The sequence below is a fragment of the Homarus americanus genome, unplaced genomic scaffold (assembly GCF_018991925.1).
Source record: "Homarus americanus isolate GMGI-L3 unplaced genomic scaffold, GMGI_Hamer_2.0 scaffold7626, whole genome shotgun sequence".
Lineage (NCBI taxonomy): Eukaryota > Metazoa > Arthropoda > Malacostraca > Decapoda > Nephropidae > Homarus > Homarus americanus.
The window spans coordinates 6,918,208-6,945,363 of record NW_024718273.1 but is presented as its reverse complement, the minus strand read 5'-3'; the positions used below and the strand labels follow the sequence as shown (position 1 = coordinate 6,945,363).

At 44.2% G+C, this 27,156-nt stretch overlaps 1 protein-coding gene across 1 annotated transcript in view; it reads right to left on the bottom strand.

Annotated features, from left to right (window-relative positions):
* LOC121859409 (transcription factor Maf-like) overlaps positions 1 to 26,555 on the bottom strand; it is a 108,921-nt gene extending 82,366 nt beyond the window's left edge. Inside the window, exon 1 of the mRNA XM_042356200.1 lies at positions 26,445 to 26,555. The gene's annotated coding sequence lies outside the window, so the exon portion shown is untranslated. The remainder of the gene's footprint in view (positions 1 to 26,444) is intronic.
* Between the last annotated feature and the right edge of the window lie 601 nt (positions 26,556 to 27,156).

Sequence of the window (27,156 nt, the reverse complement as noted above, 5' to 3'; positions counted from 1 at the left end):
AAGTTATGGCCTGTCAAGTCAAGAAGGTGTGACATAACAAATGTTTATTCTAGCTTAGATGCTCATTACTCTGGGTAATAGAATGTACTGTATATAATGAATATTTGTTATTAGCTCATATTTATATAATACAACTGTCTCTATATGTGACAGAGGTTAATACACCTATGGGGGTTAGGTTAGGTTAGGATAGGTTAGGCAAGGTTAGCATTAAGTTAGGTTAGCGTTTGGGTAGTTAATCTTAAGATAAAGTAAGCTGGGGTGTCTTATATTTAGGTGGTCCTCTGATGGCGCCGAAATCTATCATAAACTGTTCCTTCTTGCTAGCCTAGATACTCGGGTCCATCTCTATTATAGCTTAAAACAATTTTGAAAAAGTGACATGATATTTAATTGCAGTTCTTTAGTGAGAAAATGTGGGGACATTATTATTTGCTTGTAAGTTGTTAATACATGTCTCAAAAAATATATACACTGCCTTAGTGACTTTCGTGGAGATCGCGATAGCAAGAGCAACATTTCCCTCACCTCACACAAAAACAAATGAGGACAATATTGTTATAATACAAGTATTCATACGATCTCCACGATAATATGTAAGTCAGAATGTATGACTATTTTTCTGCGGCACCCTGTATTATTCTTGGTGATAAATTATTTACTCTCATAGATAAGAGAAGACGATAAACCTGACAATAACACGGAGGTTCTGCTGTTCGTTACTTCAGGCAGCATAACTAACTTGCAACACAATAATTACGAAGATAAACAATAAATTTTGTATGTATTTTTTTCAAAGGAAGTAATAATTATACAACACATCAGCAGGCACGTCAACTCTCACCATCCTGTGTGACAGTCATTGTATATATATTATGTATGTTGTATGTATACCATGTATGTACTCTATTTATATACATTACTTCTCTAGTCAGCAGCGTGTGGCAATGCCCCTGTTTCATGTCACCACACGCTTAGATAAATGTGCCTGGCGACATCTGGAAGCTGTTAATGTACCACTTACCACATGTCGCCTGAGAGGTCAAAGAGAGGTCAGTTGACCCATATAGGAGTGTAAGGACTACCCGCGCTTGTGAGCGCACTCCTGTATATTTCCGTTAATAAGAACCTACAGAACTCTACAGGTGTTTATGTTCACTCCTGTAGTTAGAACCAAGTACCCCGAACATCTCCAGTCATGTCTCCTCTCAAGCATTTTTCATGTAAATCTCGTATCATCACAAATCCAATATAAACCCATGTTTACAAGGATCACCAGGTCACATATCAAAGTCAAAGTGATCAATAACCGTGTGTGTACGGACACTTCACTGCGTATAGAAGTTTTTGCTGATAAATATATTTTTTTTCTGTGAATCATATAAACGTTTTTGTCACTGGCCAGGCTCTCAAATCTGCATAAAACTGAAGGATATAAATTCATATTACTCTTCTCAGTCGGGATAGGGAACGGCGACGTAACACAGGAAACATCCCACATTTACTAAGCTCCCTCAACACTCTCTTTGCTAAACTTCTTTAGAGCAAGTTTTTTCCTGCTATCAGGTCGGCTAGTTTAATGATCTCACTTAACCTAACCGAGCTTATTTTTATTCTACACAAATCAACTCTTTACCAATATAAAAAGAGATGCTCACCTATTGGTCATCGAGAACAGTTACGTCAACAGCTTAGTTGTAAATGAGAAGTAATATCAACAGCAGTACACCAGACCACACGACCAACACAGTATAGCAGGAAGCCACGATGTGTGTGTGTGAGGTGTTGTGGTCTGACACTTACAGTACTTGTTGGGGCCAAAAGAAATATTGATTATTACTTTTGTGACGCCAAGTTTGTTTTTGCGTGTGGCTTACTGTTGGGGTGAGCACAGGTGAAACATGTCATTACTTTCGTTTTGTTAAGATGGTTTATTACACGGGGAAAAAAGAGCAACAGAGGAGAAAATATGACAAATGTTTGGAGATGAAACAGAGAAAGAGAAACGAAAAATGCAAATTGATAAAATGTGTTGTAAAGGTGTGTATTCTGCCCATCCACCATTCTTCCCCCGCCTGGGTGACTGGATCTACATAACTTGTTGACCTGGCAGGAGTTACACATTATTAAGCAGTGGTGAGGTGAGGTGGTGGTGGTGGTGGGGGTGTTGTTTAGTTATTGTGGTTATTGTAGTAGTGGTGGTGATGGTGATTGTGGTTACTGTGATGGTGGCAATGGTCAAAGATACAAAGGTGGTGGTTGTGATGATGGTGGTGTAGGTAACGGTGAAGTTAATGTTAGTGGTGGTTGTAGTGGTTGTGGGAAGGGTGAAGTAGAGGAAATAGCACGTTGTATCTTGTATTGGATTCAAGTAAGAGACAATAATATTTTTCAATACTCATCTAAATATATCACTTAACCTACGACACAAAGACGAGGGCTAGAATGGTGTCGAAAATACACATTAAATTCTTTGGTAACTCGATGCTTCCTCTCATCTTTGGTTAAGGGAAAAATTTGAACATGACCGAGACACTGGTAACGCTTGAGCCCCTTGTGCTGTCGTCCTCGCTACGTTATCTAACATGTTGAAAACTCACTTAAATCTGGTGTTATTTTAATCGACACATACGCAGAATTAGCTAAAGTACTGTATTTACCGAGGACCTGTGTCTTGGTGTTAGCGTGACGGGGCTGAGGCTCTGTGTAGTCACCAGGAATTCCAGTGCCTCCACCTGTTGCTGCGGCTATGTGGAGACGGACCCTTACTGGCCCTCAATTACTGACGTCACACATACTCAGACAGGGCAGCTTGGTGATAATGAATTACTGTCGTGCGGGAGCGCCATCCATCCATACCGCGGAAACTAACCTTCTGGGTTGTGCAGTTTGTGCATCAGTGAATAGTGTTTAACTCTCGTGGCGTTTCTCTAAATTGGATTATATATATGGGTCCGGAAGATGTTGTTTCTCTTCTTTTTGATACAATAGTCAGGTCGTGAGGTGGAGGAGGTAGTCATGATACTGTGCTGTGTTGGAGGCTGGAGGAGTAAAATGAGGGGAGACAACTGAGAGATAAAAATAACTAATGTGAGTCAGTTAACGGTGTGGTGCCCTCCTCCTCCTCCGGGTGCTCCAGGAGGACGACACCTGACACATCACCATTGCCCGGGTAGTTAACTATTCTAATCCACCATGAACAAGTCAGCATATAACACATAATTACAAAGACAAGAGCGACTGTACTTTAAGTTAATCAACATCTATTTCACTCAGTCTTATCACCAGGGGCCCATCAAGAGCGAGCTGAGCGGGTCTGTAGTTAGTAATTACACACCATTGATCGCTAAAACCCAGCAAAGGAAGGAAGTAAGAGGAACCACGGGGCATAGAGTTCGTTCTTTCCTTCTTACACCATGGGATTTTCACTTGTAGGGAAGCTAGAGGCAACATGGGTAATGTCCCGAGTTTGTGTACTTCCTGAGTCTGGGTTATGCCAGGAATGTCGCCCCCTCTGTGTGTTGCATAATGTACTACTAATGGGTGTAGGAATGCACGGACTCTTTCCTTGAGTGACAAGGTGTGGAGGCAACCAAATATGTCTGGACAGCACATGAGAACGCTTATGGCTTTGTTATTATATTTATTCTCTCTAAGCTTCTCTATGTATCTGTCCGTCAATATAATTAGCCGGTCATCTTACACCTTCTCTTAATATTTATAAAGGACAGTGTTAGTGATTGTATGTTTATTTCTGTGTCTGTTCATGTTTGAAGAGACCTGAAATATGGCAAGGAGATGCACATGCACCTTAGAAGTATCTTGAAAGTGGAATATTGACGGGTTAGCCCACACCCCAAAGGTGGAACTCCCTGAATATAACATGTGTAAATTGGAGAAAGGTCGATCCCACAAGAGAGATGAAATTTGGTATGGTTATTTTTTGCATGGCATTTAATTTGGGTCAAGGAAAATAAAGAGGATATAGTGCAGATAATAATGCAATCGCGGACATTAACAATGTGCCGCCCCTAAAAAATAAACCCTGCAACTTCAGGTAAACCGGCTAGAGCTCTGCTATATGAAAAAAAAATAAAAATAATCCTAATAATTGTGCTAACACTAATATTTTTATACGTGCCGGTTGTGAGTAAAAACAGAATACCCTTTTCACTACGTAGTCTGCAATTGATCTTGTTGACGTGTGAGGGAATTGTTTGCAGTAAGCTATGGAATTTTAAGCTGTTGTCAAACTGGAATCCGAGGAAAAGGTTAAAGGTGAGAACATAAGCTATAAATGGGCTTCACTTCGCTCGCCAGGTGCCACTGCAATAAAGATGGTCGCTTTCAACTTTTAATTTAATATTTTTTCAACGAGGAAAAAATGTCAGTTGATGGGAGTGTCGTTTTACCTGTGATGTGGATTCATTAATGATAAAGAGTTTTCAGTTTCCTGTCGTGAAGGAATTGTATGCACCTGATTCGTTGCTTATCGTCTGCCTCCTCGGATAAATTGATAACATCGACTGTGAGACAACGAGGAGGCTCACATTACGCTATTTAAGGTTCGAGAGAGAGACACGCAATCTCAACTATCAGCAAACACGACTCTAACCTTCCTTGCCTCTTAACTCAGGCCACCAGCCCCTACCACACCACCCATGACCGCCAGCCCCTACCACACTACCCATGACCGCCAGCCCCTAACACCACCCATGACCGCCACCCCTTGTCACACCACCCATAACCATTAGCCCCTGTTAGTCCTCTCTCAGCCGCCAGCCTCCACCAGCTTCAACCTTCAGTCCCCACTATACAATCCTCATCCGCCATCCCCCGTCACACCACTCTCAGCTGCCAGCCCCCACCACACCACTCTCGGCCGTCAGCCCCCTTCAGAACTCATTCTCATATAGCTCTGTGCCTTTCTTTTGATATTCAATTTTCAGTCTTATTTTTAGCCTTGGTCACGGCGCTGCTACTGCGTCATAATGGCTTCTAGCGATTCCAATACTCGCCCACGATATCCACAGCAGCTTATAGTTAACCGATAATGTGTGCCACGCCATCTTTCCTGACTGTGACTGACTGGCTGTGACTGTGTTCCCTCCCTGACTATGACTGTTTGCACTGAGACTGACTGGATTGTGACTGCTTCCTTCCCTGACTATGACTGTGTGGTGCGGACCCAACATTTCCTTCAGTGCCAAATTATTACAGGCATCATTTCTTCGTTTAACTTCAAGGCCAGTTTGCCACTTTGGGATCGTAGTAATATTCCTTGACCTGAAAATAGTATTATTATTATTTTTTTGCTCTCTTGTATAATTGATGATTTATTTATCTAGTGTATAATGGTATATAATGATTTACGAGTGTGTATATATATATATATATATATATATATATATATATATATATATATATATATATATATATATATATATATATATATATATATATATATATATATATATTATAGTTACCATTAAATCCTGGTTCTCGAAGCTCTTACTATAAATATCCCTCGTAAATAAAGATGTAACAATGTATACAACTTGTTTAATCAATCAAAAATACAGTTCTCATATCTGAAGGGTGGCGACCATAGTCCTCCACTCTAAACGTTGTCGGGCTGTTTTTTAACCAATCATTATCCATCAAGTACGCACATAGTAACATCTCACGTCGAGAAAAATAGGAACATATTTTTAAGAAAGTACACACACACACACACACACACACACACACACACACACACACACACACACACACACACACTTTAGGGTGCACAAACACCTTAGTAAGTGTTGTATAGTATTTGTATAACTAATTATGAGAAAAGGTACAAAAAACAGTAAAAGAAAATATGTTCAGCTTGGCTTTGTGTTTGGTGAAAAATTACACCAAATGAAAATGTTCGCACAACCTCTCAGCATCGTAACTTGGTCTAGTGACTCTTGTATGATAAATGGTATCATCCATTCTCAAACCAGATAGAATCCACCACAATCAACCAAAACTGCCGACCAACACCACCACCTCCTCTACCACAACTACCACCCACTACTAAAACCACACCATCACCCTAACCACCACCCTAACTACCACACATCCCTCACCACCACCACCACCACTACACCTCCCTCACCACCACCACCACTACACCGCCTCACCCACCACCACTACTACACCTCCCCACCACTACTACACCTCCACCACCACCACTACACCTCCCTCACCACCACCACCACACTACACCTCCCACCACCACCACCACTACACCTCCCCACCACCACCACCACTACTACACATCCTTCACCACCACCATTACACCTTCCTCACCACCACCACTACTACTACACCTCCCTCACCACCACCATTACACCTCCCTCCACCACCACCACCACCTACACCCCCACCACCACCACCACTACACCCACCACCACCACCACCACCACTACACCTCCCACCACCACCACCACACCTCCCTCACCACCACCACCACTACACTCCCTCACCACCACCACTACTAGACCTCCCTCAACCACCACCACTACACTCCCTAACCACCACCACCACCACTAGACCTCCCCACCACCACCACCACCACTACACCTCCTCACCACCACCACCACCATTACACCTCACCACCACCACCACCACCACTACACCTCCCCCACCACCACCACCATCACTACACCTCCTCACCACCACCACCACTACACTACCTCACCACCACCACCACCACTACACCTCCTCACCACCACCACTACACCTCCCCCACACCACCCACCACCACACTCCCTCACCACCACCACCACCACCACCACCACCACTACACCTCCCTCACCACCACCACCATCACTACACCTCCCTCACCACCACCACCACCATCACTACACCTCCCCACCACCACCACCACCACCACTACACCTCCCTCACCACCACACCACCATCACTACACCTCCCTCCACCACCACCACCACCACCACCATTACACCTCCCTCACCACCACCACCACCACCACTAGACCTCCCTCACAACCACCACCACTACACTTCCCCTAACCACCACCACCACCATTACACCACCACCACCACCACCACCACTACACCTCCCTCACCACCACCACCATCACTACACCTCCCTCACCACCACCACCACACCATCCACTATGTTTACTCAGGACTAATAAACTCCCTAATGTATCACCTTGTAAACTGTCATACACCGACAATAAACGCTCGGGAATGTTGAGAGGGACACTCTTCACTCCTCCCTATATTATTTCAGGCATTTATGTCACAGGAGCCAATTTAGTGGTCTTTGGTACATGTATCACGCACGGATAGCTCAGTCGTAGAGTACTGGACTTTTAATCCCGGGGTTGTGGTTCGATCCCCACGTTAATGTGCTTTATTTATTATTATTATTATTTTTAATGCCACTTCAGTCAAGTTCTGGCACTGGCCGCCAGGATTCATCAAACTCCCGGTCAAGCCACTGACAGGAAAAAAATTATTTATAGGTAGGCGAGTAATAAACGAATACTTATAAGGAAGTATAAAGACCCTTCCTTGCAAGCGAAAAGGGCGCTTGGAAGTTCTATTTATAATGTACAATTCTCACTCCGTAAAAGTGGGTTGGTGATAGGAAAACTTGCTTCATATTTGCTTGGTAGTAACCAGGACATCATGCTATCAGGTAACCACGGCTCACCCACTCAAACACAGAAAATGACTAAAATGATGATGATGTAGGGCTTTTACATAATAATAAAAATAATAATAATATACGGGTCCCACTCCTTCCTGTTAATAATTTCGTGGATGATCATTATATTTTGCCGAAAGACCGTACAGTCCAATTTATCAACCTGAAGTACAGAGATGCCCACTTCCTGCGCCCCAAGGTGATATAACTCTGTATCCGTCACAACTCTCTCTCTCTCTCTCTCTTTCTCTCTCTCTCTCTCTCGGTTATGAACTTCTTGGAACTACTCAATAATAATATATACTAAAAAGGACAACTATCTGATCTCCTCTTCTGCTACTATACCTGTTTCTTGTTCAGTCACACACATTAAGCATATGTGATCTAAATACAGAAATTCATTTGTACTGGAATCCGATATAGTGGTGGTGTGTGGTTAATTTGTGTGGAAAGTATGTTTTTTTATCTATCTGTCTGCCATTTCTCTTAACCTGTCTGTTTTCTCTTGTGTGTGTGTGTGTGTGTGTGTGTGTGTGTGTGTGTGTGTGCACACACTACACAGGGTGGTGAGGTGCGTCTAGTGTGGCAGCATTATGTTAGTGTTAAGGTGCAAGCACTGCTTGCTCCCTCTCGTTTTCAGCTGCCGCCGCTGGCTAGCTCTTGTGGCGAACAGGGAAACAACTTGCATAAGTCTTCCCCTGCTGTGCCTCCTCGTGGCAACACACGGTAACTGGTTACCCCGTGGGCCCAGGCTAGATCAGCAGGGGATCTAGCAGTAGCAGTGGGCATCAGAGGGATGGCGCACAGGCTCACTGGCATGTGGACACATCCTGGAGCCTACTAACCACCGCCTCGCTGCCTTGCGGATTAATCTTGGCAGATATACAGCTACGGGAGTATAATCCAAACGAAAAATCTGTAGTGGAGGCTCGCATCAGGAAGACATGCTTACAGAGCTCTAACAAGGCCCCAACAGCGGTGTAGGCGGAATAAGTGACCACCATGGAAACCCAACGACTACACCGGCGGACGAAGGCAATGCCTGATGGACACGCTACTAAGGCGAAACCCATCAAACTGGGCTATCGACAGTCCATTGAAACTCTCACTCTCTCCAGTCGTTGCAACACTTGCACCACTGAATCAGGAAAAGGGAGAGCCAAGATGTTTGGTTGCAGCCTGCGCTCGTGCCTCATCACATAAATCAACTCACGCGCAGTCATCACCAAGCTCATCATATCACTCATCATCATCAAACACCTTATAACCCCCAAAAGTCATATGGCGACGGACGAGTGGCGACGGGGACAGGCAGAGATGACTACTGGGAGTCTCGAGTCACAACTCTGCACATGGGCGGCACAGATAAGATGGTCGTTTATGCACTGGGATCTAGGCAGCAGTGCAATCCGGTCCTGTCTGTGCAAATGAGCAGCCCTTACGAGGAGCCACTCTATTCACCCCACACGGGGAGGGGGCTAGAAAAGGTGACCTAAACATAGCCTGCCTAAAATCCCAACCTGACTGGGCAACCGCACCCTGTAAGGTCATCCTTATGAGGTTGAAAACACAATCAAAATCACAGATCCAAACAAAAACAAACCATAAACCTCTTATGGTAACTGTATGGAATGTCAGGACCCTTCTGGATACTGGCACAAATGAGCGTCCTGAAAGAAGAACTGCCTTTGTGGCAAAAGAGCTGGTTAGGTATAACATCGACATAGCAGCCATCAGAGTTGGCAAAGATGCTAACATTTGGCAGGGAACCATAGGGCGAAATGGACTAGGCAAGTGTAATCCCAATGGCCTACTCCTTCTCAGAAAGTGTGCTGCTCACAACCTCACTATCACTAATACCTTGTTTAGGCAGGCCGACAAGTTCAAGGGATCTTGGCAACACCCACGATCCAAACACTGGCATCGCATTGACTAACTCATTGTCAGAGAAAGAGATTGCCGAGATGTCCTCATCACCTGTGCCATGCATGGCTCAGACCACTGTGACACTGATCATCGACTTGCCAGATCCAAGCTCTTACTTCACGTTGCCCCAAAATAGCGAAGGCAGCAAGCATCCAAAACAGGTTTTAATACTAAGCATCTGTAGGATACAGCGGTAGCACATGCTTTCAGAGAGCAGCTCGAACATGGGCTTATAAACAACCCAAAAGCAAAAAACGTGAATCCCATGGCCGAATGGGATACTCTTAATATTGTTATGACAAAGTCCTGTAGAGAGACCCTCAGCCAGTTCAAAAGAATACACCAGGACTGGTTTGATGAAAATGACGCTGCACTCAAAGTACAAATCGATGACAAACGTGCTGCTTTTACTGACTGGCAGAACAACCCTCAGTCTTGGACCAAAGCTGATACCTTCCGCAAGAAGAAAGCGGCAGCCTAGCGGGAACTTCGCAATCTAAAGAGGACTGGTTTAAAAATAAAGCATGTGAAGCACAAAAACTTGCAGATCAGCACAAGAAGCGCAAATTTTTAATTTCCACTAAAACATTTTATGGGCCAGTCACTCGAGACGCAGCCCCCTTTCGCTCATCTGACGGTAACCACATAATTAAAGACGACAAAGGCCTCCTCATCGCTAGAAAGAGCACTACCATTCATTGCTCAACCGAAACACCGATGTGGATGTCTTGACTACCAAGCAGGTCCCTTAGCATCCAGAGCTGACCCACTAGGGTGTCAATTTAGGGGTGAACTGGCTAAATTGAAAATCGAGTAATTTGGTAGCAATTTATTGTAGTCTTTAAGCATGCAAAACAATATTCTGGCATAAATTTTTTTTTATAATAAGTCCTACCTACATCAAATGGATTTTTAAATGTACATATTTGTGAATTTATAACATAACCAGCGTTTGCACACATGTTACTGTTTCAAGTTTCAAATTATTATATTTTATTATCCGTAGTCTATTTGAAAGTAACCAATGCCTTCATACTCTCTTTGCTTTGGTTTCTTGTCATCAGTAGTCTGCTTGCTATTTGTGCTTTGATGTAACCTTCTCGCCTCTCGTGGCTGTAAACATGGCCCGCTGCTTCTGTGACCATTTTCACACATCTCTCCACACTTTGAGTGTGGGAAGGCCACTTCGGCACCTGCATTGGAGTCTCTTTAAGGTTTCTCAATTCTTGGCTAGTTAGACTTGTTGTCAATGGTGGCTCTAAGACTTCCAAACTCAAGTCAACCAATTCTGACAATTTGGTGGCATTGACGTTTATTGGGGGAACTTTTCTTGAATGAAACGAACAGTCTCCCAACTGGTCGTCATCTATTAGCGTTCCTCTAATCTTTAGAATGACTTCTACAGCCTCGGTTCGGAGATTGGTACATTGACTGCAAAGCATTGCTTGCAAAACTGCTTCTGATCGAGCATACCAAGCGGACCTTCTTGCCACAGGTAACACGATGTCCCTCACTACCTTCCTCTGTGTTCTTACTAGCTGCAATTGAAACAAAAGGTGATTGGGCCCATCCACCCACATAGGATTAAGTTTCACACTAAACCACTGGGGAAGATAAACTCCAATAATAAATTCAACAATTAACCTCAAATTCTTCAGCACTTTGCCCTTCAATTCGTGTTTGGAAATCCAAATCCTGCAGAAACGAAGAGCTGTAGTTAACCAACGGCTGTGACTGACAGGTCCAATCTCCAAGAGAGCCAATGACTGAGGCACTTCTCCTGATCTTATTGCTTGGGCAATACGATAAGCATAGGATTGATCTGTGCTGAGATCTTTGATGACTCCTTCAGACAACGCCGGAAGGGGAGGGCCAACTTCGACCTTTGGAAAGGTTGTATTTATTTCTAGTTGTGTTGCTTCATCCAGCATGATGCCAAGGGGACCTGACCACTTGTTGTTGCTCTTTGTAGGACCATCAAGTTCCTGGATGAGATGACGAAGAGGTAGCTCGCCTGTATGTAAATCACATACAATCCAAACAAGTCTTCTTCCTAGTTTTTTCTCTAAATGCGTCATTACACCCCCCTGCCATCTGGTGTTCACTGCAGTTGAATCTCCACCAACAGCCTGCAGTGAACTGCCAAGTCCTCTCTCCTGAACCCAACATAAAATATGATCAGCAATGACCTCTGCATGTTTCTTCCCTTCTACTTCAGTTTCGGGAGCAAAGTGAAACAAAAACCGACCACCAGGCTCAGAACAGACAGAGTAGTGTTCTTCTTTGATGAGACCTGGAAACTTTCTGTTCACTCCCTCTACTTCTAGCAAAACTTTTGTGTCATCTATTCTTCCATCAAACAAAAGACAGGAGAGCCCTCCCTCGCTTAAATCTTTTTCATGCTGATCAGATATTTCCTTCATTATTTTTTCTTGTGCTCTTCTAATTTTATTATGATCTATCACCAAAGATACATCCTCTCGGCTGATGAGGCCTGCATCTATCCAAGCGGCAGTTGCAATTTCTGCAGCCTCACGAAGTCCAGCATGGTGGCGAATACTAGCTAAAGCAATGTTTGAAATATTTCTTGTGTTGTATTTCATTTTCTTTGGTAAAGGTTCAGATGGCTCTTTGGAACTATCATCTGATGTTGCTTCCTGTTCATCAGAAGAACTATCAAAGAAGTGATAAACATCTTGACACAGCTCTTCCTCTCTTTGGATGGCTTCTTCACTCTTCATTTTCTTCTTTTGTTCCCTCTCTCGGATTTGTTCTCTCTTCTTGGCATTAGCAATCTGCTTCTTTGTTTCTGAATAATCTATTGAACCCATTTGCATACTTCCTTGGCCTTCTGCCTTTGTCCTCTGTGCCTTTATAAATTCAAGCTCTAAAACAGGGATCTTCTTTTCACGAGGACAACCACAATCAATGTGGGAATTATTTTCTCTCTTACCTGAGTGAGAACAGTTGGATTCAGAACATAATTGTATGGAGCACTTGCAGGTCAAAATGTCAAACAGAGTATCAAGTGTGTGCAGAAATTCATTTTTCCTGGCCAAGTTTCCTTTACCAAGTGATGTTTCAACTGCTTTGTGCCATAATTTCGTTAGTTTTAGCTCAATAGTTCGACACTGATTAATCACAGGTGGTTTGAATAGTGCATTAGCTTTTGTCCATTGATGCAGAAGAGGACTATCATGTCATTTATGAGTTCTTTATCTGTATAGTTCCTTCTGTCCTTTGCATTTTTTTCTCGAAGGAGTAACCCTAATCTTAGCATGTCTCTCACTGTTGGAAGTTCTGATACAGGAAGCTCCTTCCCTTTACCAACTAGCAGGCTCAAGTGGGTTGACAACTGACTTCTTGTCTTCAATTTTGACATCTTCACACTATCTGACAAATAGAAAAATATTTCAATGTTTCATAATTCAATTGTTGTTTCAAAAAATATCAATTTGTTTATCAAAAATGCTGTAACAGAAATAACATAATAATTTCTTAGAACATAATGTTTTATACAATGATATAAGTAACTGCGACAATCAATATGCCCTACTTACAATAATTAAAATGTAGAATTCGTCTGGTAGAGTAGGTGCAAGTGCAATGAGAGCAAACCACCGTCTATGATATCTAGAAGGAGAGTGAGCCGGGCGCCTTATCCTCACGCTTGGTACAAGTCAAAACAAGAATTAAACTGTCCCACACGGAGAGCCTGTTCATGTTCATGTTCTGACATGCATATTGTACACAAGCTATAGAACCATAAAATACTCCATAATCCATATGCTTACATGAGATTAGTTAATATCAAGTGAATAATTCTAATCAAGTCTCATTAATTTGTTGAAATACTGATATTTGAAACTTTAAGGTATAATTGATGTAGGTGAGGGTTATTTCAATTCATTTTTGTTTGCTAATCTCAAGTTTAGACATAAAGAGGCACAATATTTTGACTACCAAATTTGATTTTTAACATGTTGACAAAATTGACACACCCTTACTGACCCACCTCAGCTATCCTCCATTTCTGGATGAGGTAGCTACTGCCATCAAACGGATGAAAAATAATAAAGCCTCAAGGCCTAATGGAATCCCAGCCGAGGTGTATAAAGCATAAAGCAGGAGGACCTCTACTTACCAGCCATCACCACTCTCCTGGAGAATATATGGGAAAAGAAGGAAATCCCCCTATCTTTTAAAGATGCCTCCATTGTCAATATTTACAGTATAAGAACAAATGGGACAGGTCAGATTGTGGCAACTACCGTGGGATCTCGCTGCTCTCCTTAGCTGGCAAGATTATAGCCCGAGTCCTCCTCAACAGACTTCTTCCTGAGGCGGAAAACTTCCTCTCAGAATCTCAAAGTGGTTTTAGACCATCACATGGCACCACTGACATGATCTTTGCTGCCCGCCAGATACAGGAAAAGTGCAGAGAACAGCGTCGTGACCTGTACATGGCTTTCATCGACCTAACCAAGGCCTTCGACTCGGTCAACTGGGACGCCCTCTGGTGGACCCTCAGCCGTTTTGGCTGCCCACCAAAATTAATCGCCATTATGAGGCAACCCCACGATGGCATGAACGGCAGTATCCTGTACAACTGCACCCAGTCAGAGTTCTTCCTCATCCAAACAGGGGTTAAACAAGGGTGTGTGCTGGCACCAACTCTCTTTTCCATCTTCTTGGCTGCCGTCCTTATTCATGCCAGTGCCAATTTAGCCAGCGGGGGGTGAACATCGAGTACCAGGTAAAGGGGGGTGGGGGGTCTTTTTAACATAAGACGACTCCAGGCAAGAACAAAGGGGTCGGCAGCTTCCATTACTGAACTTCTGTATGCAGACGACCTCACCCTTGTTGCTCACACTGAACACGACCTACAGGAGATCCTGAACACCTATGCAGACACGTATGCACTCTTCGCCCTTGAGGTGAATGTATGTAAGACTCACATTCTCTTTCAACCTGCCTCTGGTTCAGACATACCTCCCCCATCCACTGCAGACATCGTTGAAGAAATTCAGCATCGGATCAGATGTGTGTCTCATGCCTTTGGCAAACTCTGAAATCGTGTCTTCAGCTGTATGGAGCTGAAATTGTCTACAAAGCTGTGCGTATATCGAGCAGTGGTCCTCCCCACCCTGCTATATGGCAGTAAGACATGGGTCACATACAGGAGGCAATTCAAGGCACTTGAAAACTTTCACCAGCGTAGTCTACATTCCATCCTCCGAGTTCGTTGGGAAGACAAGAGAACAAATGACAGCATTCTTGCTGACACCAACTGTAGGAGCATCGAGGCTACCATTATCCATGAACAACTACGTTGGACTGGCCATGTTATCAGCATGGAAGACAGTAGACTGCCAAAGCAGCTACTTTACAGTCACCTAACGAATAGTAAACGTAACGCTGGCGGGCAATTGAAAAGGTATAAGGATAGTCTTAAGACAAACCTGAAAAGTCGCCAAATCGACCCTCTCACCTGGGAGTCGATTATTCCACATCGTAATGCTTGGAGGAGCACCACACAGGAAGGTGTCAATACTTTCGAGTTAGCCCGCCTGCAAAACGAGGCAGATAAGCGCCAACGTCAGAAAGACGCTGCCGCCGCCCCGTATCGGGCTCTTTAGTCACCTCAAAACTCACTAACCTAGGTGACATCCCTAATAACCCATATCATTTTCCCATAGCTGGATGATCGTTATACTCGATTCCGAGTGACAGCAAAGTAGTAGTAGTAGTAGTGTGTGTGTGTGTGTGAACCATTGGTACGCAAAGAGGAAGAGTAGCATGAACAAATAATAATAGTAAAGATAAAAGTGAAAAAAAAATACTGTAAGAAAGGATGTTTCGAATACTAGTTAATGGAAACAAACGGAAGGACATTTAGAAACAATGGAATACTAAGAAGAAAACGGAAAGTAAATCAAGGAGGAAAGGAAGTGAGAATAAAACTCAGAGAAACAAAGAAAGTAGGAAAAGAAATTTGATGAAGACGAGGAGGAAAAAACAATGACGAAATAAAAAGTTTATCCATCTTCTAAGCTCGTTTACATACATACATACATACATACATACATACATACATACATACATACATACATACACACACATGGATTCTCAATTTTTTGCATTAAGTACTTCAATTGCCAGTCATAATTCACCCTTTTCATTACTGCATTTCATTTCCTTGTAACAGTCGAACATTTAAATAATAAAAATGGTAAAATATTGTCTTTATCAAGTATTTCTACAAAAGCTTAATGCTCGTCAGCCCCCACTGCTGTCTAGGTGTTTTTTAGAGGTACTACGAATCACATGAAAATTAACCCCCTTCTTTTACCTGATGATAAGCACACTAATGCTACCTGGGGAAGAGAGATTAAGTTAGTTTAGGTTACTGTTAGATTAGATTAGGTTAGGTTAGGTTAGGTTAGGTTAGGTTAGGTTAGGTTAATCTTCAGGTGAAATAATGTAGGGCTAATCTTCATGTGATCCAGCGCTACTGGTCTACTGGTAATCATGCACACTACTTCATTGTTCCTGAATACAGAATGTAAATTGACCCTCCCCCTCAAAAAAAAATAAAATTCACAACCAGGCAATTCACATTAACATATCAGACAACACCACTTAGCGTAAACTGTTTATTGTGTGTCGATGGAATGTTATGATTGTACTTTCAATGATGTAAACTGCAGGTGACCAATATTGAACCACACACCCTCAGGCACTTATTGGTTTACCTAGGTGACACTATCATTTCTTATCTATTTATCAATTCATGTTTGGTCTCTCCTATCCTATCCATTAAAATTCCTGGGTTTGATTCTTTAGTGTTGTGCTTCCTTAAAATAATTAATGACAATACCGAAGAAAGTATTGATGCGGATGACTTAAATTTTACGGAAACTCACACTTCTCATACTGGGATCAGATTCCCAAAGGATCGTACGATGAATAATACTCGTAAATGGAGAAGACCAAATACCTCTGCCTGACTTAAGATATGGCACCGTAACTGAAGATATGAAAATGTAACTTATAAGGTAACGTAATAACACCGAGACAAGGTATGAAAATAATGCTAAGACTACATTCAGATGAGTTTATTTAATTCCGGGCTAAATTAACCCTGATAATTTGTTCCCACATTTTCTCAACATTATCTGTCTCCTACCTAGCACTGTACTAAGTGATATAGTTATGACATTATTCGGAGATATTTTTTTGGTACTTTAACTTAAAAGTACAAAATCTAACGTAACCTAATCTAATATCACCTAACTTACCCTAACCTCATCTAACCTAACTTAACCAAATCTAACCTAACCTAACCTAATTTAACCTAACTTAACCAAACCTAATATAGCTTAACTTAGCCTAATATAATCTAACTTAAACTAATCAAACTAACTTAAACTAATCTAAACTAACTTAACCTAATCAAACCTAACCTAAATTAATCTAACCTAAGTTCACCTAAACTAATCAAACCAAACCTAACCCCTCCAGGTGATATTAGGATAATTAAACTATAAGCTGAGTATTTTAATCTTCACGTGATCACTTTAATTTTCAGTGTTCCATGGTGTTGACCTGAATAGACAGATAGAATAACAAAAACGTTACGATACTTGTGCAGTAATTACAAATAGTCACGTTCAGGAAATATTTACCTTTTCCATCCCATCCGTGACGCTGTGACCTGTGGACTGTTTTCCTGACATGGCTGCCTGTCTGTTTTTCTGTCAATCTGTCAGTCTTCATCATTTTGCTCTCTACGGTGTACGACATGCACAGCAAAAAAAGTAAACCAGAATGTATTAGCGTGTCAAGGATTTATTTGTTAATGTATGTTGTTCAGCTTAATGATACAGTGTTGGAGCAATGGGTGATGAACGACAGTGTTGAGGCAATGGGTGGTGCACGACAGTGTTGGAGCAATGGGTGATGAACGACAGTGTTGAGGCAATGGGTGGTGCACGACAGTGTTGGGGCAGTGGGGTGCACAACAGTGTTGGGGCAGGGTGGTGCATGACAGTGTTGGGGCAGGGTGTACGACAGTGTTGGGGGCAGTGGGTGCACGACAGGTTAGCAGGTGGTGCACGGCAGTGTTGGGGCAGGGTGGTAATGACAGTGATGGGGCGTGGGTGGCAAATGACAGTGTTGGGACAATGGGTGGTGCACGACAGTGTTGGGCAGCAGGTGGTGCACGACAGTGTTGGGACAGTGGGCGGTAATGAGAGTGTTAGGGCAGCAGGTGGTGCACGACAGTGTTGGGACAGTGGGGTGGTACACGACAGTGTTGGGGGCAGTGGTGCACGACAGTAAGTTGGGGGCAGGTGGGTGTGTAATGACAGTGTTGGGGCAGGGTAGTGCACGACAGTGTTGGGGCAGGGTGGTGCACTGACAGTAGCTAGGGGCAGTGGGTGGTGCACGACAGTGTTGGGGGCAGTGGTGGTAATGACAGTGTTGGGGCAGTGGGTGGTGCACGACAGTGTTGGGGCAGCAGGTGGTGCACGACAGTGTTCGGGCAGCAGGTGGTGCACGACAGGGTTGGGGCAGCAGGTGGTGCACGACAGTGGTGGGGCAGCAAGTGCTGCACGACAGTGTTGGGGCAGCAGGTGGTGCACGACAGGGTTGGGGCAGTGTGTGGTGCACGACAGTGTTGGGGTAGTGTGTGGTGCACGGCAGCGTTCGGGCAGCAGGTGCACGGCAGTGTTGGGGGTAGCTTGTAGTGCACGACAGTGTTGGGGCAACAGGTGGTGCACGACTGTGTTGGGGCAGTGGGTGGTGCACGGCAGTGTTGGGGCAGCAGGTGGTGCACGGCAGTGTTGGGGCAGCAGGTGGTGCACGGCAGTGTTGGGGCAGCAGGTGGTCCACGACAGTGCTGGGGCAGTGTGTGGTGCATGACAGTGTTGGGGCAGTGGGTAGTGCACGACAGTGTTGGCGCAGCGGGTGGTCCACGACAGTGTTGGGGCAGCAGGTAGTGCACGGCAGTGTTGGGGCAGTGGCTGGTGCAGCGGTGTTTGAGTGTCATGTATTCCACGACGGTGTTAGGGGCAGTGGGTGGCGCACGAAACTATTGCAGGACGGTGGTCCACGACAGTGTTGGGGCAGTGGGTGGTGCGGCGATGTTGGGGACGATGGGTGGTGCACGGCAGTGTTGGGGTGGCATGATCCGCGGTGACGGTGTTGGGGCGTGGATGGTACACGACAGTGTTACTTGGGGCATGGTGGTCTACGACGGTGGGGCAGCAGGTGAGTTTTGGCTTGAAGTGTTGGGGCGATGGCTGGTGCACGGCGGTGTTGGGGTATCATGGTCGACAGTGTTGGAACGTGTGCGGTGCCTTGTGACAGTGTTGGGGCAGTGGGTGGTCGACAGTGTTGGGGCAACGGTGGTCACGACAGTATTGAAGACGGTGGGTGGTGCACGACAGAGTTGGGCAACTGGGTAGTCCCGACAGTGTTGGGGAACCTTAAGTGGTGCACGGCAGTGTTGAAACAGCTAAGTGGTGTGCAGCAGTGTTGGGGAGCAGTGGGTGGTACGACAGTGTTGGGGCGGCAGGTGGTCTAACAGTGTTGGGGAGTGGGTGGTGCACGGCGGTGCTGAGACTGATGGGTGGTGCACGGCAGTGTTGCCGTTGTATGTAGGCCGGCTGGTGTTGGGGCGGTCGTTAGTGCACGGCAGTGTTGGGGCTGCAGGTGTCTACGACAGTGTTGAAGTGGGTGGTGCACGGCAGTGTTAGGGCAGTGGGTGAACACGGCAGTGTTAGGGTGGCATAGGCCGCGACAGTGTTGGGGCGATGCGTTGGTGCACGGCGGTGTTGGGGCAGCAGATTGGTCTACGACGCAGTGTTGGGGAAGTGGGTGGTGCACGGCAGTGTTAAGGGTGGCGCCATAAATACGATGGTGTTAGAGACGATCGTTGGGGTGCACGACAGTGTTGGGGCAGCAGGTGGTGCACGACAGTGTTCGGGCAGCAGGTGGTGCACGACAGGGTTGGGGCAGCAGGTGGTGCACGACAGTGGTGGGGCAGCAAGTGCTGCACGACAGTGTTGGGGCAGCAGGTGGTGCACGACAGGGTTGGGGCAGTGTGTGGTGCACGACAGTGTTGGGGTAGTGTGTGGTGCACGGCAGCGTTCGGGCAGCAGGTGGTGCCCGACAGTTTTGGGGCAGCAGGTGGTGCACGACAGGGTAGGGGCGGCAGGTGGTGCGACAGTGTTGGGGCAATGGGTGGTCCGTGACGGTGTTAGGGCAGCAGGGTGATCCACGACAGAGTTAGAGGCGGTGTAGTGCACGACAGCGTTGGGGCAGCAGGTGGTGCACGACAGTGTTAGGAACGCCCAGCTGGTGCACGACAGTGTTAAGGGTAGCATATAGTGCACGACAGTGTTGAGACAGCAGGTGGTGCACGACAGTCGATGGAGCAGCAGGTGGTGCACGACAGCGTTGGGGCAGAAGATGATGCACGACAGTGTTGGGGCGTAGGTGGTCGACAGCGTTAGGGGCAGCAGGTGGTGGTGCACGGCAGTGTTGGGGCAGCAGATGGTGCACGGCAGTGTTGGGGCAGCAGGTGGTGCACGGCAGTGTTGGGACAGCAGGTGGTGCACGGCAGTGTTGGGGTAGCATGTAGTCCACGACAGCGTTGGGGCAGCAGGTGGTCCACTACAGTGTTGGGGCAGCAGGTGGTCCACGACAAGCGTAATAATTACATTTTTGTACTGACTGTCTGTACAGTATAGTGTCAGTCAAGGTTAAACCTCACAATTTCCAGTATACATATATCAGCTGAATCACTCACGTTAAACATTCACACTATACACTAAGCTTTCACACTAAACATTCAGGTAGATACACACAAGTCACTCAAGTATACACTCATGCTAGGCACTCAGGTAGACACTCAAAGAAGGAACTGGCACTATACATTCAAGTGACGCGGACTAACCACGTACGCTTGGCAGCCAAACTGCACCCAGTTGACACGCATACTAGATATTGAGGTAGGTACTCACTAAGCACCCATACTAGACACCGTAAGGCATTCATTCAGAACAGACAGACACTAGTATTAGACACTGACACATTGACTCAGCTTAGATCCTCGTGCGAGACAATTACGAGCTCCCACGTCTGTGAGTGACCCATAACCATAGACCTTGCCCAGAACTAACCCGACACTCTCTCTATCACGTCACATATTTTCCCTGCGTCGTCCCTCTGCTGACTCATACCACGGGGAGGGAGGTTGGGAGAGAGAGAAAGAGGAGTAGTGTGAAGGAGGGAGAGAGGAAATAAGTATCCATATATATATATATATATATATATATATATATATATATATATATATATATATATATATATATATATATATATATATATATATATATATATATATATATATATATATATATATATATGTGTGTGTGTGTGTGTGTGTGTGTGTGTGTGTGTTTGTGTGTGTAAAATGCACCAGGACTCTTCATGACAGCTTAGGGTAGCCAACGAAGGCATTATAGTCTAGGAACCAGACCACCAATTTCAACTTTTCGTTCACAACCTTTTGCCAAATGTGACAACCACTATAATTCATCTAAGTAGACTGAGATACACCTATTTTACCGAGCTGTCATCATCTGTGAAGGTGCTGAGCTAAGAAATTTCGATTTTGTTTTTAAGCTTCTCGAATTCATTCTTAATAGCTACTTTACTTCACTAATGTCTGCACATCTCCATTACAAAAATAAGATAAATGGACAAAAATACACCAGATTCTTCCTAAGACAGCAGGCAATGTGAATATGTAGTTGTATAGTAATATTTCTCTTTTTACCACTGTGATATTTTGACCTGTCTACAAGTAGCAAGTACAAAATTTGTGATAAGATAATTTGCGAGTTGTACAAAACCTCCAATTGTGACCGGGTTATAAAAGAAAATGCTCTCAAAATAGGTAATACAATAATCTAAAATTATCCAGAATTATCTGTCTGAAATTTGGTTTCCATAACTAGATTAGTTTGTGAACAATAAGCATAAACATCATGATACCCCTCTGCTCAACCCCAGCATCATCTTAGTAGCCGATATTGTAGTATAACAGAACATCACTCAGGCTAGAAAATTCTGCTCTATACTCCCTTGCTAATATGAAAATCCACAAGAAGAAGCCCCAAAGGTATGATTCAAAGATATGTAAGACACTTTCAACCATAATAAATGTTCAACTATCCTCATCAGTGTTATTTTCATCGTCATTTACTGCAAGTGACCAGTTCAGGGCACACTTTTGGAACTGAAGGTAGCGAAGCGAGGACAGGTACTAGACCACTTTCAGAAGAACACCACCCACATTTCGTTGAACGTTGAACATCAGGCTTGGCAATTGTTGCCTGTTTCCACACTGACATCTGATGGCTACTTCTTTTGAGGTGCAGGATAAGGAGTCCTGTGTTAGTGAGAGCTTCTCTGGATTCCGTACCCTGTGGAACATTTCAGCATCACTGTCCCACTGTGATGTGAGACTGTACAATTGGATTACAAATTTCTCAGCATCTCCCATTGCATTTTCAGCTCGGTCTGTAAATGTGTTCAGGAGAGTGAGGTTTCTTATGTATGTCTTCCATGTTGTCATCTTAGAATATCCACTGAATTGACTTGTTGATTCACAACTATTGATAGCATGGTAAGCTAAGAGGTTCCTGATCACTGACCCTAGCAGTGCTTCCCTCACAGTATGTACAGGAATACATCTGGGTTTCAGCTTTGTACCAGCGTGCATCCATACTTCTGTTGTGGTTTCGTGGTAGATAAGGAGTAAGAAAACATCTGTATCTTTGCTGTACACAATAACACGGTGGAAATTCTTGACTGAAGCATCGGAAGCATGGAGAACAATCCGCGTATCTGCTTCATCTTGTGTGCTGAATAAGTGAGTCACATTTGATCTGGTTGGGGAGAGAACAGTTTCAGGTGTCTTGCATCCACCTAACACCACCAATTCCTGATGAGCTGGTAGAGCATCTGCTTTAAGTAATAATTCCTGTCAAGAAATGTAATAAATTCTGCTTGTTCTCTTCCAGGTTGAGGAAGTTGGTCCAGGAGGTTGGCAGTCGGACACTGCAGGAATCAACAATTCGTCTGATTTTCAGACCCTTACTTGTCCGATGATCCCTAGCGCCACTCTTTATTTTGTCTGTCCTGTAGTAGTCAAAGATAACACCAACCCTTGTACATGCATCACTGAAGTGGCTGAAGACTGACTGACAGTAAGCATCTGCTAGACCTCCAAAGGTTTTTCCATTGGTAGGTTTACTAACGACTTGTACTTGAGTCATTGCATCTATAATCACACATGTACTGTGATTAGTCGGTGGTACTGATTCCACTGTATGTTTATCAGCAATGATGTGGGACAGGCTTGCTTTATCAGATCTTCCGAGTTCACCTCGATCATTAGTCAGTGACAAGGGATAATCTGCCAGCTCATAACTAAGAAGAGCCGAGACGTTGATATTGCGACCACTTACAGAGGCACTGAACAGGTGGTTGAATAAATCACGAACAGTTTTCACCATATCTATTTGGCGCACCATAGCATTTGCTGGTATGGTGGTGAGAGAAGCAAAGGTTTTTGATTTTTGCCTTGGTAATGTTGACCGGAATTTCACTGTAGCATTCTGTCCCAGGCGGTCCTGCATAAACCTCCTCACAAGTTCTTCACCACGCGCATGTGCTGAAAGGATGTCTTCCTTCACTTCAGATGAAACCACATCATTACTTGAAATGCATGTCAGCTCAAATGACTCTCTGTCTAATGGATTGAACTCCAGGAACTGTGTCATTAACTTTGCCACATCATCTTCATCTCTAGCTAGTCGATGGCGCCCCATGTCCTTCTGTTTGTGTGTGATGTTCCAGATGATGATAAGCCTGCTAACACCTGTGCATCTTCTGATAAGCGTGATAGATCACAACAAGTAAGCATCCATCTATCTATAGCTGCCTTGTTTCGAGTTATGCCAACAATACCCCCAGACACCTTGCAAAGCTTCTTGATGTGTTCCAGAGCCATATCTGTATGGACTTGGTTGCCAGCTACAAATGCTCTATAGACATTTGGAGCTTTTTTTTCCAGTTGCATCATATAAACTAAGTATATCACGCTCCATCTTGCAGAATTCACATGATCATAGATGGTTATCCAGGACAGCATATCCCTCAGTGCCTTACCAAGCAAAATGAAGCAAATCATCAGCATACTCATCATTTGTGATTGATATAAGTACTTGAATCGTAGTTTAATGAGTTCTCAGACCCCCAAAACATATATTTAAACACAAAAATCTAGTCTCTATGTGGACTGTGTGGGAAGTTATTGCAAAAAAAAAAATGATACCCATTCCTCTACTGGCGCCCATCTTGAATTTAGTGATTGTGAGGCCCAGCACCACCTGGGGGAGTGAAAACCTGCAGAAAATGTATCACAAGGATCTCTGCAATGAATTTATAATGGTTGTTGCTTTTGACAAAACATCGTGAACTCACTCAAAAAAATAGCCCCCTTTATCATGTATGGCTCCTCGACTATTACCACTGTACCCAAAGAGCTAAAGGTCATAGTACTGAGTGAGGGAAGGCCATGTACTGGGACACACCGGGTGTGCTCTGTGACAGTCAGGTTAAATTCCTCGGGTCAGTTAGTTTGAGGTTAGTTCAAGTGACTTTTAGCCATTCGTGATATAGTCGTAGCACACTCGATTTCTACTCTGAGTTGTGGGGTCAAGTCTTCCAAGGAAAAGTGTGTGTGTGTGTGTGTGTGTGTGTGTGTGTGTGTGTGTGTGTGTGTGTGTGTGTGTGTGTGTGTGTGTTCTCCCCTTCATGTTAACGGAAACCAGGTCTACCCCAAAATTCTCCAAGTGACACCATACGTTGGAAACATCCTGTGGCGTCATCATAACATGTGAAGGAAACACTGACACCCACACACTCGACACAACACATGATGAAGCGCAGGTAAAGGCCGCCGCTCGTGGCTGTTTTCTCAGTAAACATGCCTACCTACTTAGCCACCAGACCACTACCACTTACCTCCTGTGTTCATTGCTCCGGTCTTTTACTCTCCTGTTTTATGGATACATGAATCACGCAAGGCAGCGTATATGTAATTTTTCAGATGGTCCTCAGTCCAGGAAGATTATTATGTATATTCATCAACAGAATATAATATTAAAGTACATCATCTAAAAACACACTTAAATAAAAACTCTTTAACAAAATACAATAACTCGTGTCTTGGTGCAATATTTTGTCACTTTCTCGATGCTGCTTGAGAGAGATCGAGGAAGTGTGAGAAGCAATAAATTCTTTATTCGCTTCTGAGACACCATGCGCGAGGCCCAGAGCATAGAGAGACGCGTGCAGGATCCCATCAAGAAAGGGCATGTTACCACACAGAACCTCCAGTACAAAACACAACAAATATCTAAGCGTACGGGGCCCGGGAGGTGCACCTACCAGTCATCGACCTTCGGTACACATACACGTCAGGATCATCTTAATTATTCACATCTCCGATAAAACACCGGGTATGGAAAAACGAACAATAACAGCGTGCTAAAAAATATCCCTCGATAATGTGACGCACGCCAGGGACGGGTAATCAATGCTCTTTAAGTTATTCATGTTGTTACGTCGTGTCAGGCAGTGATCTGGGTGCACGGCTGCTCCGCTGGATGCGAGGCTGAGACTGATGACAGGAGTTTTGTGACAGGTGACCTTTTGTGCTTGGCTCTTTCCCTTGACATCTCTCCAACCTCTGAGTGTTGCTGCGATTTCCAACCTGAGGACTGATACAAGTGGAAATATTGATTGTCTACCCAATATTGTGCGAGAGGAAATGATGATAAATTATCTTCAGAAAGAAGAAGGGGATCCTCAGCTAAGTGGTTGTTTCGATGGCTTGGAGTCTCCTGTACAGATCAATAAATGGGAACTGCCGGGGTGTAGTGTCATCTAAGAGAACGGCTGATCAGTTTCAAAGGCACAGCCCTTGCTTTGTGCAGTAATGTTATGCAGGGTCTATATTATTTTACATATCCATCAGGACCAGAGAGTGACTACAGTATAGCCATTAACACGGCATATATTCCAGGAATTTGAGTACCGTGAATAATGTTCTCTTACGAAAGGTCAGAGCGATTTTCTTGGTTTCCACCCAGATCCCCGTAACGAAGTAGTAGGCACAGCGAGATATTTTCGCCTAAATCTGTGAAAGTAAACTTTAGTTTACAGAGGCCGGAGATAACAAGTTTTATCTTGAACATCTACAAAACATCAGCCTCGACTATGATGCTGTTGTGGACTAACACACCAGGATGTATCGTCTGAGCAAAAATTTTTTTTAACACCTTCCTGAAGCAAACAGTATCATATTGTGGGATTTTTTTCTCTGGAAACTGGACCTTTTAAACTTTTGTGTGGAGGATGCTGTTAAACATTTAGTCTCTCTACTTCACCTGGCTGGTGTGATCTTGGATTTATCTCCAGGTCCTTTTGAAAGCTGGTATAGAAATATCTTCCACATTCCTGTGTATTGTTGAAACCTCAAGTGCAACCAAAGAGCATTTGATAATGATTTCTTCACAACAAGGCGACATTACAAGAGCCGCCATGGACATCCGGGCCCCACGCAAGGTGAAACTATGCATCGTCACAATTCCGATATAGATTATTGAACCTTGGCTACGTCCAATAAGAGCAGGCCAGCAAGAGTAGCAGTAACTTACCCTCACTGTGTTGTTAGGGAGGGAAGATCCTAAGAGGTTGGCGTAGATGATGATGGGAGATGCGTGGGGAGAACGTCTCCAGTCCCGGCCGGCCCACAGCGTACTGAAGAAACACCATATATACTACTCGGCTGTTGATTGATTGCTTCCCTCCCCGCCCTGAACACTCCCGCCGCCACCACCACCACACACACACACACACACACACACGGACTCTTTGTGTCTTTTTCCTGGGTGTGTCTCCAGTCCGAACCACTTTGATATTTATACTTGGTGCATCTGAGTAGCATCCACCATCTGCTCCTCACCTCCTCCATCACCTCATTAACAAAATATTTTCCTCTCATTTATCTTTATGGTTTTGTTATTTATTATATCTTCATTTAATTCCCATGTTTCCCTATGCTAATTATTTCTTGTGCTTCTCGTCCTCAACTTACAACCTACGGCCGGCATTTATAATAATTTCCAAGTGTTGGCCGGTTCAGTCAAATAGCACCACCATGAGAGTTACTCCCTCAAGTGTGTGGGTCAGAACAGACTTAATAGCTGAGGTAAATAGTGCAAAATATTACAGTCGAGTACAAGTATAAATAACAAATTCCCTGTGTTAATATTTTTATTTTTATTTTTATTATTTGTAGAGGAAGCTGTGTGGAGATTTTTGCCTGGCAATTATAATTATCAAAGTACAGTCCTCTTAATGACACCC